Source organism: Phyllobates terribilis, unplaced genomic scaffold (genome assembly GCF_046119375.1).
Source record: "Phyllobates terribilis strain yellow unplaced genomic scaffold, ASM4611937v1 Scaffold_12__6_contigs__length_324123572, whole genome shotgun sequence".
Lineage (NCBI taxonomy): Eukaryota > Metazoa > Chordata > Amphibia > Anura > Dendrobatidae > Phyllobates > Phyllobates terribilis.
In genome coordinates this window covers 309,868,233-309,886,306 of record NW_027362772.1, presented here as the reverse complement: position 1 = coordinate 309,886,306, position 18,074 = coordinate 309,868,233, and positions in this window count along the sequence as shown.

The following is an 18,074-nucleotide window of genomic DNA, read 5'->3' as shown; positions in this document are numbered from 1 at the left end:
TGCTTGTTTACCGCACCTGCAGGTTTTGCTCTGCTTGTCTACCGCACCTGCGGGTTTGGCTCTGCTCTGCTTGTTTACCGCACCTGCGGGCTTTGCTCTGCTCTGCTTGTCTACCGCACCTTCGGGTTTTGCTCTGCTCTGCTTGTCTACCGCATCTGCGGGTTTTGCTCTGCTTGTCTACGGCATCTGCGGGTTTTGCTCTGCTCTGCTTGTCTACCGCATCTGCGGGTTTTGCTCTGCTCTGCTTGTCTACCGCATCTGCGGGTTTTGCTCTGCTCTGCTTGTCTACCACACCTGTGGGTTTTGCTCTGCTCTGCTTGTCTACCGCACCTGCGGGTTTTTCTTTGCTCTGCTTGTCTACCGCACCTGTTGGTTTTGCTCTGCTCTGCTTGTCTACCGCACCTGCGGATTTTTCTGTGCTCTGCTTGTCTACCGTACCTGCGGGTTTTGCTCTGCTCTGCTTGTCTACCGCACCTGCGGGTTTTGCTCTGCTCTGCTTGTCTACCGTACCTGCGGGTTTTGCTCTGCTCTGCTTGTCTACCGCACCTGCGGGTTTTGCTCTGCTCCGCTTGTCTACCGCACTTGCGGATTTTGCTCTGCTCTGCTTGTCTACCGCATCTGCGGGTTTTGCTCTGCTCTGCTTGTCTACCGCACCTGCGGCTCCGTTCCTGTGTCCCTGTCTGTACTGGTCCCTATCCTGCCTGCTTTCCTACCTGTCAGTACCCGCCTGTCTGCATACCAGCCGTGCCTGCCAATACCCACCTGTCTGCATGCCAGCCGTGCCTGCCAGTGCCCACCTGTCTGCATACCAGCCGTGCCTGCCAGTGCCCACCTGTCTGCATACCAGCCGTGCCTACCAATACCCACCTGTCTGCATACCAGCCGTGCCTGCAAGTACCCACCTGTCTGTATGCCAGCCTAACCTGCCTGTTCCTGCAATCCTCGGTGTCGGTCAACAGCTGTGACTGGGGTCTGACCTGGAGTAGCACCTGGTCCCTCTGCTCGGTTCCTCCCTGGTTCACTGAGTCGACTGAGCCGCCGTGTGACCTTGGTCGGACCGAATTGATACTTAGTTACGCCCCTCCAGACACTCCTCGGTTCATGGTCCAGTGTGATCACTAATCATGCTCATGCCAGTCAGTCCGGGCGCGAGCGTAACAACCAGTACCATCTGCCTGAGGACCAGTGGGTCTGGTTCTTAACCCCTCGCCTCAGAGGGTAAGGCCCTGTAAATCTTTGGGTACCGTCCCAGCGAGACCACCCTGAGCTATGGGATTGAGCAGTTTTTGTGGAGCTGCCTGGAGAACCTCCAGCAGTATCTCCATGACCAGAAGCCAAAGGGGAGCTCTGCAACAGCGACATTTGCCGATGAGTACTCCAACAACGGGACTCCAGAGGCCAAGAAACTTGCCGGCTGGAGAGGTAGTAAGACGAAAGTGATGCCTGCTGTCCCTGCCCCCAAGCCCAAGGTAGCACCTGCCCATGCTTCAGGACACCGGCGCTGAGATGACCCTTGTGTGGCCTGAGCTGGTGTTCCCACACGATTTGGTGCCCGGGAAAACTTTCTCCGTCTCCGGGATAGGAGACGTCAAATCGGCGCTGCCGTCGCCAAGGTGCATTTGGACTGGGGCGCTAGGAGGGGAGTGTAGGAGGTAGGAGTAACCTCAAATATTCCCGCAACTGTTTTGCTTGGGACAGACTTGGTGCGGCTAGTGTCCCAGTATGTGGCGGCTGAACCCCCAAGGCCTGACCCTCCAGACAAGGTCATGTCCACTCCTGTTGATGTCAATGTAATTAACATGCCTACTGATGGGGATGTGGGGGTGGGTGATGTACTGTGTCCCTCTCCCCTCGGGGGTGAGGAGATCAAGCTAGCTGTGATAAGGCCTTAGAGTGTGGCCAGCAGGCGTGCTGGAACAGTTTGTCCTGTGAGGTTGTCACACGGTGGGGAAGCATGCAGTCCCAGGAGAGGTAGGGCTCCTGGGTAAGGCTTCATTGCAGGGTTCTTCCACAACCAGGATGTCAGAGGGCCAGGTTAGTAAGTCTGGACCGGTGACTTGGGCGGAAGCAGAGGGGGAGTCGGCACTGCCCACAGTTGCAGCGGTAACGTCCGGGACCCCTTGGGGATCCAACGACTCCCCCCCCCCCCCCCCCTTCCGACCAAATGGCTGCCAGATCAGACGGAGGCCAGGAGACAGGTGCCGGGGAACTAACAGAAGACGAGGTAGTCTCATCTATATTGGCCACGTCCAGTCAGGGGTTTCAGGCAGTGTTGGAAACTGACGACAGCCTGAAAGCTCTTAAGGAGCAGGCGACACAGTCTCTCTTGGACTCAGACCTTGAGCGGGTGGTCTAGGACCAAGGACGGCTGTACCTAGTAACGTTTCAGTGAAGTTCACCGGAGGTGTGGCCCAGGGACTGACAGTTAGTGGTACCCTATCTGTTCAAAGCGGAGTTGTTGCATATTGCACATGTTATGTTCTGCTACCAGAGCTAAGGAAAGAGAGGAGATCTGTCCCTACGATAGAACTCAGCTGAATCCCTACGATGTAACAGGGAACCTGATCCTGCGATCAGACCTGCTAAAGTCCTAAGCTAGTCTGTACGGAGACCTATAGATGTGGGGAAGGAATCCCTACAAGTACTAAGGACTGGGAGGAAAATGGGACACCTCCTAACAGAAATAGTAGCAGACAGACGAACAAACAAAATATATAGAACATAGAGGTCCGTAGACCAAGCAAACTAACAGAGTTAGATACAGAGCACAGGCTAGCTAGAAAGTAGTTATACAATGAAGTCCAGCAAAGCCAGAAGGGCGGAGCAGGATTAAATAGGCCAACAAGGTCATGTGACCAGCAAAGGAAAAAAAACCTAAGAGCAAGGTTCTAACAGTACCCCCCCTTCTAAGAGGATCCTCCGGATCCCCTAGGACCAGGCTTATCAGGAAATCTCCTGTGAAACGCTCTGATAAGTCTGGACGCGGAAACATCATCTGACCTCACCCAAGAGTTATCCTCGGGTCCGAAACCTTTCCAGGCCACAAGATACTGCAAACTACCTCTATACCGTCTAGAGTTAAGGATGCGAGAAATTTCATATTCCCTGTCCTCCACCACCGGAGGAACAGAGGCAGAGGCGTCACCATCCGACACAACAGCTTTTTTTAACAGAGAGACATGAAATACCGGATTAATTCTCCAGGAGGTAGGAACCTCCAACCTAACAGCAGATTGGTTGACAACCTGAAGCACCTTAAAGGGCCCTACAAACTTGGGACCCAATTTCTTAGAAGGAATCCTCAACCGCAGATTCCTAGAGGACAACCAGACCATGTCACCAACAGCGAACAAAACCTCCTGTCGTTTCCTATCAAAGTAGTCTTTAGATTTTCTGTTGGCCTCCTGAAGATTACCACGCACATCCGTCCAAACTCTCTCCAAATCACCGGAAAAATTCTCCTCCTCAGGCACGGCAGATCCCAACTTGGAGAACGACCCAAACGACGGATGTCTCCCAGAACAACAAAAAAAAGGCGAACAACCAGCAGAAGATGATGTATGATTGTTCAGAGCAAATTCAGCAAGTGGCAGAAACTCAGACCACCCCTCTTGATTGTCTGCCACAAAACAACGCAAGAACTGCTCAACATCCTGGTTTTTCCTTTCTGTCTGGCCATTAGATTCAGGATGATATCCGGACGAGAACGACAAATGAACTCCCAACCTGTCACAAAAGGCACGCCAAAAACGAGCCACGAACTGAGGACCCCTATCAGAAACAATGTCAGTAGGAACGCCATGAAGTCTGACAATTTCCTTGACAAAGGCCTTAGCGAGAGTTTTAGCGCAGGGCAGTTTGACGAAGGGAACCAAGTGACACATCTTGCTAAAACGGTCCACGACCACCCAGATGACAGTAAAACCCTCAGAGGGGGGAAGGTCAGTTATAAAGTCCATAGCCAAATGTGTCCAAGGAGCACTGGGAACCTCCAAAGGACAAAGCAACCCCGCAGCAGGAGTATGTGAGGACTTAGATCTAGCACATACAGTACATTGGCGTACCCACTTAATGACTTCCTTCTGCCATCCAGGCCACCAAAAACTGCGACCCACCAGTCTCTTGGTCTCAGAGATTCCGGGATGACCTGCCAACCGAGATTTGTGACACTCAACAAACAAATCTCTCCTAAAGGTCCCAGGCACAAACAACCTCCCATGAGGAGTGTTAGATGGGGCATTCTCCTGTGCTTTAAGAATCTCATCTTCCAAAACGGAGTCCAAAGCAGCTATCACAACACCTTCTTGTAAAATGTTCTCCTCTTTCTCAGCACCGACTATGGGAGAAAAACTGTGAGACAAGGCATCCGCCTTAACATTCTTAGTACCAGGGATGTAAGTAACGGAGAAATTAAACCGCGAGAAAAACAGTGCCCACCTAGCCTGACGGGCATTCAGGCGCTTGGCAGCATCAAGATATATCAGATTTTTATGATCCGTAAGAACCTGAACGGGAAATTCCGCACCTTCCAAGAAGTGGCGCCAGTGTTCAAATGCGAGTTTAATAGCCAATAATTCCCGATTACCAATATCGTAATTCAGTTCAGTCTCCGAAAATTTTTTTGAAAAAAAGGCACAGGGATGTAATCCATCCCCGTTATCCTGAGACAATACTGCACCAACCCCCACAGAGGAAGCATCAACCTCAACCAAAAACGGCCTAGTAACATCAGGCTGCATAAGGATGGGAGCAGAGGTGAACCTCTCCTTGAGATACACAAAAGCTTCAATGGCCTCAGAAGACCACTGAACCGCATCAGCACCTTTCCTGGTGAGATCAGTCAGAGGTTTGACAATACTAGAAAAATTTTTTATGAATTTTCTGTAATAATTGGCGAAACCCAAAAACCTCTGTATCGATTTCAAACCAATAGGCCTAGGCCATTCCTGTACAGCTTGAACTTTAACCGGGTCCATCTCAAAACCTTCGCTGGAGATAATGTAACCCAAAAAACTAATTCTCTGTACAGCGAACTCACATTTCTCCAGCTTAGCAAAAAGCGAATTGTCCATTAATAACTGTAATACCTCACGTACGCTCCGCCAATGAGACTCCAGATCCGGCGAATAAATCAAAATGTCATCCAAATACACAACCACATTTTTGCCGATCAAAGGTCTAAGGATGTCATTAATCAGATTCTGAAAAAATGCAGGAGCATTAGTAAGACCAAAAGGCATAACCAGGTTCTCAAAATGACCCACAGGAGTGTTAAAAGCAGTCTTCCATTCATCACCCTCCTTCATGCGCAACAGATTGTATGCCCCCCGGAGATCAATTTTAGAGAACCACTTGGCCCCCACTAACTGGTTAAACAGATCAGGAATCAATGGCAGTGGGTAAGGATTGCGTACAGTAATTTTGTTAATCTCACGAAAATCCAGACAAGGACGTAAACCGCCGTCCTTTTTTTTTTACAAAAAAAAATCCAACCGCCACAGGAGACTTAGAGGGCCTAATGTGACCGGCAGCCAAACTTGTCTGTATGTATTCCTCCAAAGCCTTCCTCTCAGGAATAGTAAGGTTAAATAAATGACTTTTAGGAAGAGTCGCTCCAGGGACAAATTCAATAGAACAATCATAGTCTCTATGGGGAGGCAAAACCTGCGATTCCTTCTCAGAAAAAACTCTCCAAAAATCCTGAATAGGAACAGGCAATTCTCCCCTATCCAAAGCTGCAATACGCCCGTTACAACACTTGTCATAACATTTATGGCTCCAGGATTTAATTTCACTGGTAGACCAATCCAGTACAGGATTGTGAAATTTTAACCAGGGCAATCCCAATATTACTGGAGAAGGCAAGTTATTCAACACTACCAAATCCAATTTCTCATGGTGAACACCATTAATAGTGAGAGGAAATTCACAGACCTTGAGAGTAATATTCTTCAAAGGGGAGCCATCCACAGAAACCACAGCAATGGGGGATGATAAAGGTTCGGGTTTTAAATTGAGTCTTTCCAAGAATCCCCCATCAATTACATTCAGTGTAGACCCACAATCAACAAACACCCGAAATTCCATTAATTTTTCCTGAGCAATCGTGGAAGCAGCTAAAAATACACCCTTGGAATTTAAACAGGCAATACGGGCATGACTGACCATTTTTTTTTCTTTCTTCATACGAAGCTCACAGCCTTTAATCAAATGACCAGATTTTCCGCAATAGAAACACAAGCCTTCAGAAAATCGACGGTCTTTTTCTTGAGAGCGAGGTGCCACCGATCCAATCTCCATCGGTTCACCACTGTTAGTACACACATTCTCATAACCAGAAACTGACATGGCAGAGGATTTGCTCTCATTAACCCTTGCACGCAGTCTCCTATCCACCCGTATAGCTAATTGCATAGCCTGTTGCAAATCTTCAGGTGTAGGATAAGCAATTAGCAGGTCTTTAACCCTTTCATTGAGCCCAGCAAGAAATAGACTTTTCAGAGCAGAATCGTTCCACCCTGTTTGAGTAGACCATCGACGGAAATGAGTACAATATTTTTCCACATTACCTGATCCCTGTCTCAAACGTCTTAACTCAGTCTCAGCTGATGCGACACGGTCAGGATCATCATATAATAGTCCCAAAGCAGAAAAAAAACTATCCACTGATCTGAAGCATGTATCACTAGGTTGCAAAGAAAAGGCCCACTCCTGAGGCTCTTTGCGCAAAAGTGACATTATGAACCCTATGCGCTGGGATTCATCCCCAGAGGACTTGGGTCTCAAGCGAAAATACAATAAGCAAGCATTTTTAAATGAAAAAAATTCTCGGTGTTCACCAAAAAATAAATCCGGCAAACATACCTTAGGCTCCAAGAAATGTGCTCCAGGACAGTTACTCACGTGCTGACGGAGCTCGGCCACCTCCAGAGAGAGTCCCTGCAGGCGATGAGCCAAATCCTGAACCGACACCATGATGGAACAGAAAAATCTTTCCTTAGAGAATTTGCAGGCTGGACTTACTGTTATGTTCTGCTACCAGAGCTAAGGAAAGAGAGGAGATCTGTCCCTACGATAGAACTCAGCTTAATCCCTACGATGTAACAGGGGACCTGATCCTGCGATCAGACCTGCTAAAGTCCTAAGCTAGTCTGTACGGAGACCTATAGATGTGGGGAAGGAATCCCTACAAGTACTAAGGACTGGGAGGAAAATGGGACACCTCCTAACAGAAATAGTAGCAGACAGACGAACAAACAAAATATATAGAACATAGAGGTCCATAGACCAAGCAAACTAACAGAGTTAGATACAGAGCACAGGCTAGCTAGAAAGTAGTTATACAATGAAGTCCAGCAAAGCCAGAAGGGCGGAGCAGGATTAAATAGGCCAACAAGGTCATGTGACCAGCAAAGGAAAAAAACCTAAGAGCAAGGTTCTAACAGCACATGAGATTCCGATGGCTGTACACCTAGGGATCACTAAGGCCAAGGCAATGCTAGCCCAGCATTTCTACTGGCCAAGGATGGGGGCTGATGTAGCTGCCTACTGCCGTTCTTGCGACACCTGTCAGAGGGTAGGGAAGGCAGGGCAGCACCCCAAAGCCCCACTAGTAACTCTGCCCATTATTGAAGAGCCTTTCAGGAGAGTGGCTGTGGATTTGGTTGGCCCGATGGCACTCCCAGCAGCTCCCAGAAACGCTTCGTACTGACTGTAATAGACTATGCCATCCGGTACCCAGAAGCGGTAGCCTTGTTGTCCATTCGGGCCGACAAGGTGGCCACCGCCTTACTGAAAATTTTCTCCCAAGTGGGTTTTCCTTAGGAAATGCTCACCTACTGGGGGACCCAGTTCATGTCGCAGCTGATGGAGGCCCTCCGTAAGCAGATACAGGTGCAACATCTGGTGACCAGAGCTTACCACCCACAGGCCAATGGCCTGTGCGAACGGTTCAATGGCACCCTGAAGCAGATGCTTAAGATAATAATAATAAAAATAATCTTTATATAGCGCCAACATATTCCGCAGCACATTACAATTCAAAGGTTCATATACAACAGTCATAAGTAACAGTTAAAGATAATACAATAATTAAAGCAAAAATAGTGACTGCTGCTCATAAGAGCTTACAATCTACAATAAGGGGGTGACACAAATTGCAGGTACATATTTACAATGATGGTCCAGCCATCTTGGGATGGGAAATAGGATTAAGATGTTGGTCGACTCCCACTGGCGCGACTGGGAGCGGTACCTCCCACACCATATATTATCCTACCGGGAAGTTCCACAGGCCTCAACGGGGTTCTCCCCCTTTGAACTCATGTATGCCCGATGTGCACGCGGGGCCCCTGGCTCTGGTGAAAGAGGTCTGGAAGGGAGACTTAGCCACCCCTAGAGTGTCGGTCATCAAGTATGTCGTGTGTTTCCGTGACAAGATACAGGCCTTGGCGCAGCTGGTGCACAATAATATGGCAAGAGCCCAGGCCGACCAGAAGCAATGGTACGAACAGAAGGCTTGTGAGAGAGGACCTACTAGGTGGGTCAAAAGGTGTGGGTACTTTTCCCCATACCCCAGCACAAGCTTCAGGTGGTCTGGGAAGGCCTGTACCTTGTGCATCAGCAGCTCAACGCCGTAACGTACCTGGTCACCCTGGACCATACCAGGGAAAGGCGGAAAGCCTTCCACGTGAAAATGATGAAGGCACATCATGAGCTGGAGGCCTGCGCACTCCCCATTTGCAACCTGCCAGAGGAGGGAGAGTTGGAGACCCTCCTGGATATGCTCGCCCAAGCTAGGGTGGGTGGGACCATCGAGGACATGGAGATTTGCAACCAGCTTTTGTCAGACCAACGGTCCCAGCTGCGGTCAACCCTACACCCCTTCCAGGATTTGTTCAGCAACAAGTCCGGAAGGACAGAGTCGGCCGTCCATCACGTGGACACCAGGGATCATCCCCCAATCCGGCGTTCAGCATATTGGGTCTTCCTGGGGGTAGAGCAACACATGTGCCAGGAGATTGATGAGATGCTGAAGCTGGGCGTTAATCCAACCATCCAGCAGTGCTTGTGCTTCACCTGTAGTCCTAGTCCCAAAGGAGGACTGGACAACCCGGTTCTGTGTGGTCACCGATTCGTATCCAATGCCGTGCATCGATGACCTGCTCAATTACTTGGCCGGGGCCAAGTACCTGACCATCATGGATATGAGCTGGGGATATTGGCAGATTCCCCTGACCCGCGAGGCACGGAGACTCTCTGCCTTTATCACCCCATTCGGACTGTACAAGTCTACAGTGATGCCATTAGGCATGAAGAATGCCCCTGCCACTTTTCAGCAGATGGTTAACACACTGCTCAAGGGACTTAAAGGGTATGGGCTGCATACCTGGACGACATTGCCATCTTTTGTCCCACCTGGGTGGATCAATTAAGGATCTGGCTCAGGTGCTCAGGCGGATCCGCCGGGCAGGCTTGACCATTAAGCCGGAAAAGTGGCAGCTGGGTATGAGTGAGGTCCACTATCTGGGACACCGGGTAGGTGGGGGGTGTTCTAAAACTGGAACCGGGGAAGGTGGATGCCATTGCATCCTGTCTCACCCGCAGGACCAAGAAGAAGGTGATGTCCTTCCTGGGCACTGCCAGGTACAATAGGAGGTTTGTTCCTCACTATAGTAGCCTGGCGAAGCCCCTGATGGACCTCACCAAGAAGAAGCTGCCCTTCACTGTCGATTGGACAAATGATTGTGAGACGGCCTTCTGGGCTCTGAAGACCGCCCTTTCCAACTTCCCGATACTACAGGCAGCCAACTTTACTTGGCCATTTGTAGTACAGACCGACGCCAGTGACTTTGCCCTCTGTTCTGTGTCCAGCCAGCTCGACACTACCGGCAAAGAACACCCCATTTTGTACCTGGGCACGGCAGCGTCTGCAGCCATACTTGTACGGACGTCTATTCACCATGGGAATGGACCACAACCCCCTCAGTTGGTTACATACTGTATCCAGAACGAATGGGATTTGCCATTCGACACAATAAGTGCCATGATCACAGTAATGCCGATAGGTTATCCCAATGAGGGGAGGTTGCAGACAGGTGCGCGGGGGAACACCAGAAAGTGCTGCCCCCTAGCATCCTCTAAAGGGGGGAGGTGTAAAGAATATTGGAGATATAATTCCATGTGAATCATTTGTGTCCTACTTGGCAAGGGATTATAAGGGGGGGGTTCAAGAGTCAAAATGCTGTGAGTTGCAGATCTCACACCTTGACCAGCTCAGAGCAGAACAAAAGGCTTGCTTGCCATGTGGATATCATGCGGTCTTAATTGCTTTAAGGCAGCTATGCTTTCATAAGGAGTTATGGAAATACTATATGTCCTAGCTGTATATCGTGTATATTTCCGAGATCCCCAGGCCAGATTGGACTCCTTCCAGGGTCTTGATCCGGCCTGGCCTCACAGGGTGGGGAGATACATAGAATAGCTAGTAGGAAATAGAAAAGTTGTGTATGGCCTTAATGCGTAGCAGGGGCAAGCCTGGATCCGATGGCAACAGAACCGCCTTCCTAGAACCGTCCATTAAGGAGTTATGACCCATCTGGAATTTGTTTTTATCTTCCAGAGGCACGAGGAGTGGACTTAGGTTCAGCCCAGAGTGCAGGATGGGAGTGACCCAAAAGGGGATAAACGCTAGTGTAAGGCCATGTGGTCTCTCTCACTCTCTGATACATGTGGTCCACTTCAAACGGTGAGGGGGGGTCATGTCGAGTAACGTGCTGTGAAGGACCTAAGACCCAGCTGGAAGCCAATGCCCCTGAGGCCCAGCGCACACAAGATCGAACATCACTCTGGTAATTGACATGAACCTCTGCTTACTGTATATCTGTTGTACTTCACCAGTATTTGCATATCAGACCGTTGTGTGTGTGTGTGTATATATATATATATATATATATTATATATATATATAAAATATATATATATATATATAATCATCGTGTATATAGTGTATTGATTAGTGTGCCATCAAGGCTATTAAATATATAATTTAACCTTGGGCTGCTCTTTTATCTGAATCCACGAATCCGCATGCCTGTTTTTCGGTTTAATTTTCTATGTTACCGGAGCTGGTTTCTGGCCTGATATAACCCTGTTAACAGACCAGGCATATATCAAACGAGGAACTGGTGGCAGCCCTACCAGGCTGTCAGGGCTCTGTTTCACTGGTGCTACTAAAAGGGGCCGCTCAGCCTGTCAGGATTGTGGGGAAGTGTGGTGTCACGCCAGTGACGGTGTGGGCCACATCCTCTCACTCCCCGTGGCTCACTGGGCCCGTGAGGACAGCGGGTGTCAGTGTAAAACTGTGCTAAGCTGACCTTACATGTCTCCAGGGGGTGTGGAACTTCACGTTGATGAAAGTGGGGAGACCGCATTACGTGATCCATCTGACGTAATAGTGACATCAGGCGAGGTGCGGATCCTTCACGAATTGTATCTGTTGTCTTTAGAAAGGGCCTGTGCCGAGATCCCCACGCGTGAATCCTGGGACCTGGTTTTATTTTTCTGGAAGAATACAGCAGGACATGGCGGATTGTATGAGACGTGACATTGTGAGGGGCTTCTATAACATAAAGACCCTTGTCGTTGAGGATAGTCAGACCACGTCACCCTGCGCTCCCAATGTTATAGTTCCTCCGTAATGTTGCAATCATTCTGGTTTTATGCCTCTTTTACTTAAAGAGCCCTCACATATACAAAGTGATGATGTTCCCAACGGCCCCCCGGACTCTTGTCTCCAGGCTCTCTATGACAAATCCTACGTCCTCCAGGGCCCTTCTTAAGAACTCCGCGTCGTAATCCAGCATAGAATACGTCTGTTCCCCTACATTATAGTGTTTGGCGTTTATGGCACCGAAAAAAGCCACGTGCCCCCCCGGTCTTCAGCAAAGCCGCCATCTTTCTCAGGTTATGCCAGAAGTCTTCATGGTCTTTGCTTATTATATCAAGAACCCAAATGCACAGGAGACAGTCAGCGGGCGGCAGAGCCTCGGGGGCCACCAGGGGGTCCGCTGTGATGTCACAATCTAATATCCTCTTCACTTTCGCTCTTAGTTCTTCTTCTTTCTCTCTCCAACATTTGCTGGGAATCAAAAATAAAACAAATTAATGACATTTATGGAAGTTAGAAAAAGTCAAGAAAAACTTTTATACAGATAGTAGGAGCTTATGTGGTTTTCGGCATCCCACCTCCCACCCCAAACTGCACTGTATTATCTGTGGAGGGGGCATCATACTGTGATGCCCCCTCCATAGGCCCATACACAGTATGATGCCCCCTCCACAGCACCATACACAGTATGATGACCCATACAGTTTGATGACCCATCCACAGTATGATGCCCCCTCCACAGCCCCATAGACAGTATGATGCCCCCTCCACAGCCCCATACATACTATGTACAGGGCATCATATTGTGTATGAGGCTGTGGAGGGGGATCTACTGTGTATGGGGCTGTGGAGGGGCATCATAATGTGCATGGGGCGGTGGAGGGGGCATCATTCTGTGTACGGGGCAGTGGAGGGGGCATCATACTGAGTATGGGAATGTGGAGGGGGCATCATACTGTGTATGGGAATGTGGGGGGCATCATACTGTGTATGGGACATCATACTGTGTATGGGGCTGTGGAGGGGGCATCATACTGTGTATGGGCCTGTGGAGGGGGCATCATACTGTGTATGGGCCTGTGGAGGGGGCATCATACTGTGTATGGGGCTGTGGGGGGCATCATACTGTGTATGGGCATGTGGAGGGGGCATCATACGGTGTATGGGGCTGTGGAGGGGGCATCATACTGTGTATGGGGCATTATACTGTGTATGGTGCTGTGGAGGGGGCATCATACTGTGTACGGAGCTGTGGAGGGGGAATCATACTGCGTACAGGGCTGTGGAGGAGGAATCATACTGTGTACGGAGCGGTGGAGGGGGCATCATGCTGTGTACGAGGCTGTGGAGGGTGCATCATACTGTGTATGGGGCTGTGGAGGGGGCATCATTCTGTGTATGGGGCTGTGGGGGGCATCATACTGTGTATGGGCATGTGGAGGGGACATCATACTGTGTACGGGGCTGTGGAGGGTGCATCATACTGTGTATGGGGCTGGGAAGAGGGCATCATGCTGTGGAGGGGCATCATACTATGAATGTGCATCATACTGTGTATGTGACTGTGTGGAGGCATCGTACTGTGCATAGGGCTGTGTAACATATTATCAATGTGCATCATACTGTGTGGGGGACATCATATTTTGCATAGGGGTGTGGGGAGGGCATCATACTGTGAATGGTGCTGCGTGGGGGCATCATACTATGAATATGCATCATGTGTATGTGGCTGTGTGGGGGCATCGTACTGTGCATAGGGCAGTGTGGATGCATCATACTGTGTATGGAGCGATAGGGGGCATCATACTATGTATGGGGCTTCACTGGAAGAAACATTTCTGTGTGGACACATATAAAGGATGTGATGATCGCCATTTGATGGATCCATACAATGTATCCACCTGATTTCCTGTAGAGGTCAATGTAACTACCCGTTACACACACGTTATTTGGGCGTTTACTGGTACATGATAGCGGGGCCCCTGGCGATGATGATGGTTCTGGACCCAAAAACTGAAGCGAGCACTGGCTGCCAAAATTCATCATGGGGTGTGGACCAGACAGAGTTGAAAGTGTAACATACCTGGCGGCGTCCTTGCATGGTGGTCCATCTCCCACTGTGCAAGAGGGCGCACTTGATCTCCTGTCCAGAATGTCTCTCTGGCTTCCCTCCATGCTGTCTGTTTGTGTCTGTTTCTGCTGCTTAAGGGCGGCGCCCGATCACTTCCTGCCTTTTGTACCTGCTGTGGGTCACACCCCTTGTGCGTCCTCAGCCTATTGCTGTCTGTCACTTGGTATATAGCTCAGCAGCTCCCTTCTATCCCTGCCTGAGCATAGTGTTTCCTTCAGTGTGTGCTTGCACTCTGAAGGTGCCAGGTCCCGTCTCTTGTCTCCTGCTTTTTGTATCAGTTCCCGTGTCTGAACTGAGTCCTGTATGTCTCCTGCTTTGCGGTATCAGCTCCCGTGTCTGAACTGAGTCCTGTATGTCTCCTGCTTTGCGGTATCAGCTCCCGTGTCTGAACTGACTCCTTTCTGTGTTCTCTTGTCTGTCCTGTCTGAACACGCTCCTAGCCTGTTCCTCTCGCCTTCTAGTGGCCGATTTCCTAGACCCGCTCCTGTGTCTGGTCTGTCCTGTCTGAACACGCTCCTTGCCTGTTCGTTCCGCCTCTCTGGGGGCCGTATTCCCAGACCCGCTCCTGTATCCCTCTGCAGTGTCGGTCTCCTCCGTACACTCAGTTCCAGTCTGAACTCTCTCCTGTCCTTTACCTGTTTTGCCTCTATGTCCGTTCCCTTCCTTTTTCTGCAGAGTCTGAACTCGTACCTAACTCCTGCTTGTTGTCTCTGCAAGTACTGTGTGAGTATCTGGCTCTGTCTTTCCCTTCCTGTCTGTTCCGTGTGAACAGAGCCCTGTCCTCCCTGCTCAGCCTTGTCTGCACTCTAGCTGTGCTTGCCTGTAACCCTCTGCCTGTATTGTTCCTGAGTCCCGGTGTGTACTGGGTCCTATCCCGCCTGTGTTCCTACCTGCTAGTGCCTCCCTGTCTGCACTCTAGCTGTGATTGCCTTTACCCCCCTGCCTGCATACCCGCCTGCCTGCATACCAGTCGTGCCTGCCTATACCCTCCAGTCTGTGTGCCAGCCTACCAGCCTGTTCCTGTATTTCCCTGTGTGGGTCAACAGCCGTGTCCGGGGTCTGTCCTGGAGTAGCACCTGGTCCCTCTGCTCGGTTCCTCCTTGGTGCACTGGCGTCGTATGCCGTCGTGCGACCCTGGTCGGATCGGGTGAATACTTAGTCACGCCCCTCCAGGCATTCACTCTCCGGCACGGTCCAGTGGAATCACTACCAATCACACGCACACGCCGCTTAGCCCGGGCGTGTGCATAACAGAAAGGAATTAGAACTACAATCAGTGAAGACCTCACCAATATGATACCTAGATGTGTGTAGGATACTGAGTGCACCTACTCAGTACTGTGATTCCTGAATAGTCCACAGGCTAATGATGGCTGGTGACAACTCCCAGTATCTCCTTACCATTGTTAAGGATATACTAGGAAATATAGGTTCATGTGATACAAATGTATATAGCGGGGGCTGACCTGACGCTGCAAATGTTCGCTATACTAAACTTCATTCTGTATTCCTGTACTGACTTGTTCTGGTGCTGTATTTGTGTACTTACAGTGGTTCTGGTGCTGTATTTGTATTTGTGTACTGACTATGGGTCGGGTGTCATATTTCTGTACTGATTGTGGTTCTGGTGCTAGCAGAAAAAAAGTTTGAAATCTAGCTCACCTGGTTGACATGCAGTTAGTGGATATTGTCCTAGGGCGGTGCAGGGATGGAAGCTGCAGCAGGTAAAGATGGAAATGTTGGGTGTATCCAGCATCACATCCCTCAGTGGTTCTGGTGCTTTATTTATGTACTGACGGTGGTTTTGGTGCTGTATTTCTGTACATGTATATGCAGAAGTTTGCACAATCCCTGTGTGATGTCTCCTCCAGGACATATTAATCACTGCCCCCTACAGGACACCAGAAGGACTGCAACCCGGAGACATGTTCTCACATTTATTTCAAGAGACCAAAGCATGAAAGACAATACAGAACCGGCATGTGGACTGAAAGAGGGAAGGTTTTAATGTCTTTTTTCCTTTCAGTGGTTGAAAATCGGTCACATCCCAAATTAATGCTACAATGATCCTCCAAGCAGATTAGCAGCCAGCAAAAGCAAAGTGCAACATTTAGAAGGCGCTCTCCGGTCGCAGGGATGGCGAGCGGATCCACAAGGCCGTCCCCGGATCAGCTGAGATATATTAATCACTACTTTTCTTAGAGGAATCTTCCAATCAGGTACAAAGGAAATGTCCATGTTCAGTGCAGACCTCGCAGGGGCGGTCGATCAGCCGCAGCCGTATAAATCTGTCATTGTATTTATCACTTCATCGAGTACAACACGGACATAATAAAACATCAGAAAATAAACCTCTGGTGCCCAGGATGAAGCAGTGTGATCTGGAAGGTTCACCCTCTGACCACTTTACCACCACTTTATGCAAATTTTTACTAAAAAATAAATAAGAATTTCATTTCTTTTTTTTAAGTTTAAACCCAACTTTACGACACTTTGGAATTATGGGCCAGATATCACTTAACATCAGAGTAAAGCAGCCACCTCCAGAGCTGCACTCATCATTTTCTCCTTTGACGTTGTTCCTCTATTTCCAAATACTTAACGTCGATGCAAAAAAAAAAAGTTTAGTTACATGTAATTACCTAAAAGGCGAAAGCGATCAAGTACCGAATGTTCCATATATAAGTGACCGAGAATTCTGGACTTTTATATAAATCTCCCACAATGCAGCGAGGCATACTGAGGGCAGACCCTGAACCAGCAGGGAGCTGCACAAAGATGTGACTCCCCCCAAGCAGCAACAGGTAACTGTAGAAGTGGATGTACGGCAGCTGCAGAGTGACCCGTCTCGCCCTCGTCCTGCTCTCACAGCTGACAGATTGTTGCACTGTGTCAGTGCAGGTATCGCTGCAGGTCTGTGACCAGGACCAGGCTAGGGCCGGTTTTGATGGTCAATAATGTCCCCCCATATGGCAGTAATTGTCTGAAGTCGAACCCCCCCCCAATCACATTGCTCCATCTCTGCGGCCGTTCCCTCTGTACAATAATCCAAGAAACATCAAACATTTCACAAAGTCAGAATTTTTGGTATTTGATTGTCGTCCTTTAAATAAAAATATACGGTAATACTCTGTAATACAGTGCAATAGTCTGCAGCTTCCCGCAGCGCCACCACAAGACCTAGCAGTACATGCTGGGAGTTATGGTTCTATCATTGGTGGCCAAAAACTATTTTCTTATGGCCTGGGCTACACGGGTGCTTAATGGGCGTCAACTGAGGCGCAACGCACGGTCCGGGCCGCGAGAAGGCGCAACGCACGGTCCGGGCCGCGGGAAGTCGCGGCACACGGTCCGGGAAGTCGCGGCACACGGTCCGGGCAGCCCACTGAGTAAGAAATATAATATGTGCAAAGTCAAATATCCTCCTGAGCCCCCTCTGTCAAGACCCCTGTATATATTCACCCACAGAGCCCCATTACCCATAAATAGCAAATCAACTGGGCCCTGGGTGACACCAACCTGCCTGCTAATGAACAATGTTGGCAAAAGCAGGGTAAGACTAAAATCCCCCAAGTTACCAAGAATGTGGGTGACTTTGTGAAGCCCCTCTGCTTCACTTGTAGCCCCCCATACAATAGTCCAGCTAAAGCCCGAGGCAGAATTACAGTGGGTGCAGAGGCCGCAGTCACACCCAAGCTCTAGAGCCTGCAGGGGCCCCAAAAGATCCATATGAGACCACCAATATTATTCTAGACCTGTGACAGTTGGGGGCCCTAGTGGAGATCATGTATGGGGCCCACGCGCTTCAGGTTATTCTGCAGTCTGATCCATCGCCCCATGCTGTGGAGGGCAGACATGTCACCGGTGCAGGTACAAGGGCCCCACTTGCCAAGAGGGGGCCACTGTGCATTAGAACAAATGGAAGGGACTGAGGGGCCGATTGTGAGGAATTCTCTGGGGGCCACGACAGACCCAAATCAGCTGTGAAGAACAGCACATGGGCCCCGATCCTTCCAAATGCTGTGTTCACTTATGTCTCCTCCACAGCGCCCCCCCCATAGTAGCTGCTGACCTTATCCCTCCATGTAGCCCCCCCATAGTAGTTGCTGACCTTATCCCTTCATGTAGCCCCCCCCCATAGTAGCTGCTGACCTTATCCCTTCATGTAGCCCCCCATAGTAGCTGCTGACCTTATCCCTTCATGTAGCCCCCCCATAGTAGCTGCTGACCTTATCCCTTCATGTAGCCCCCATAATAGCCGCTGACCTTATTCCT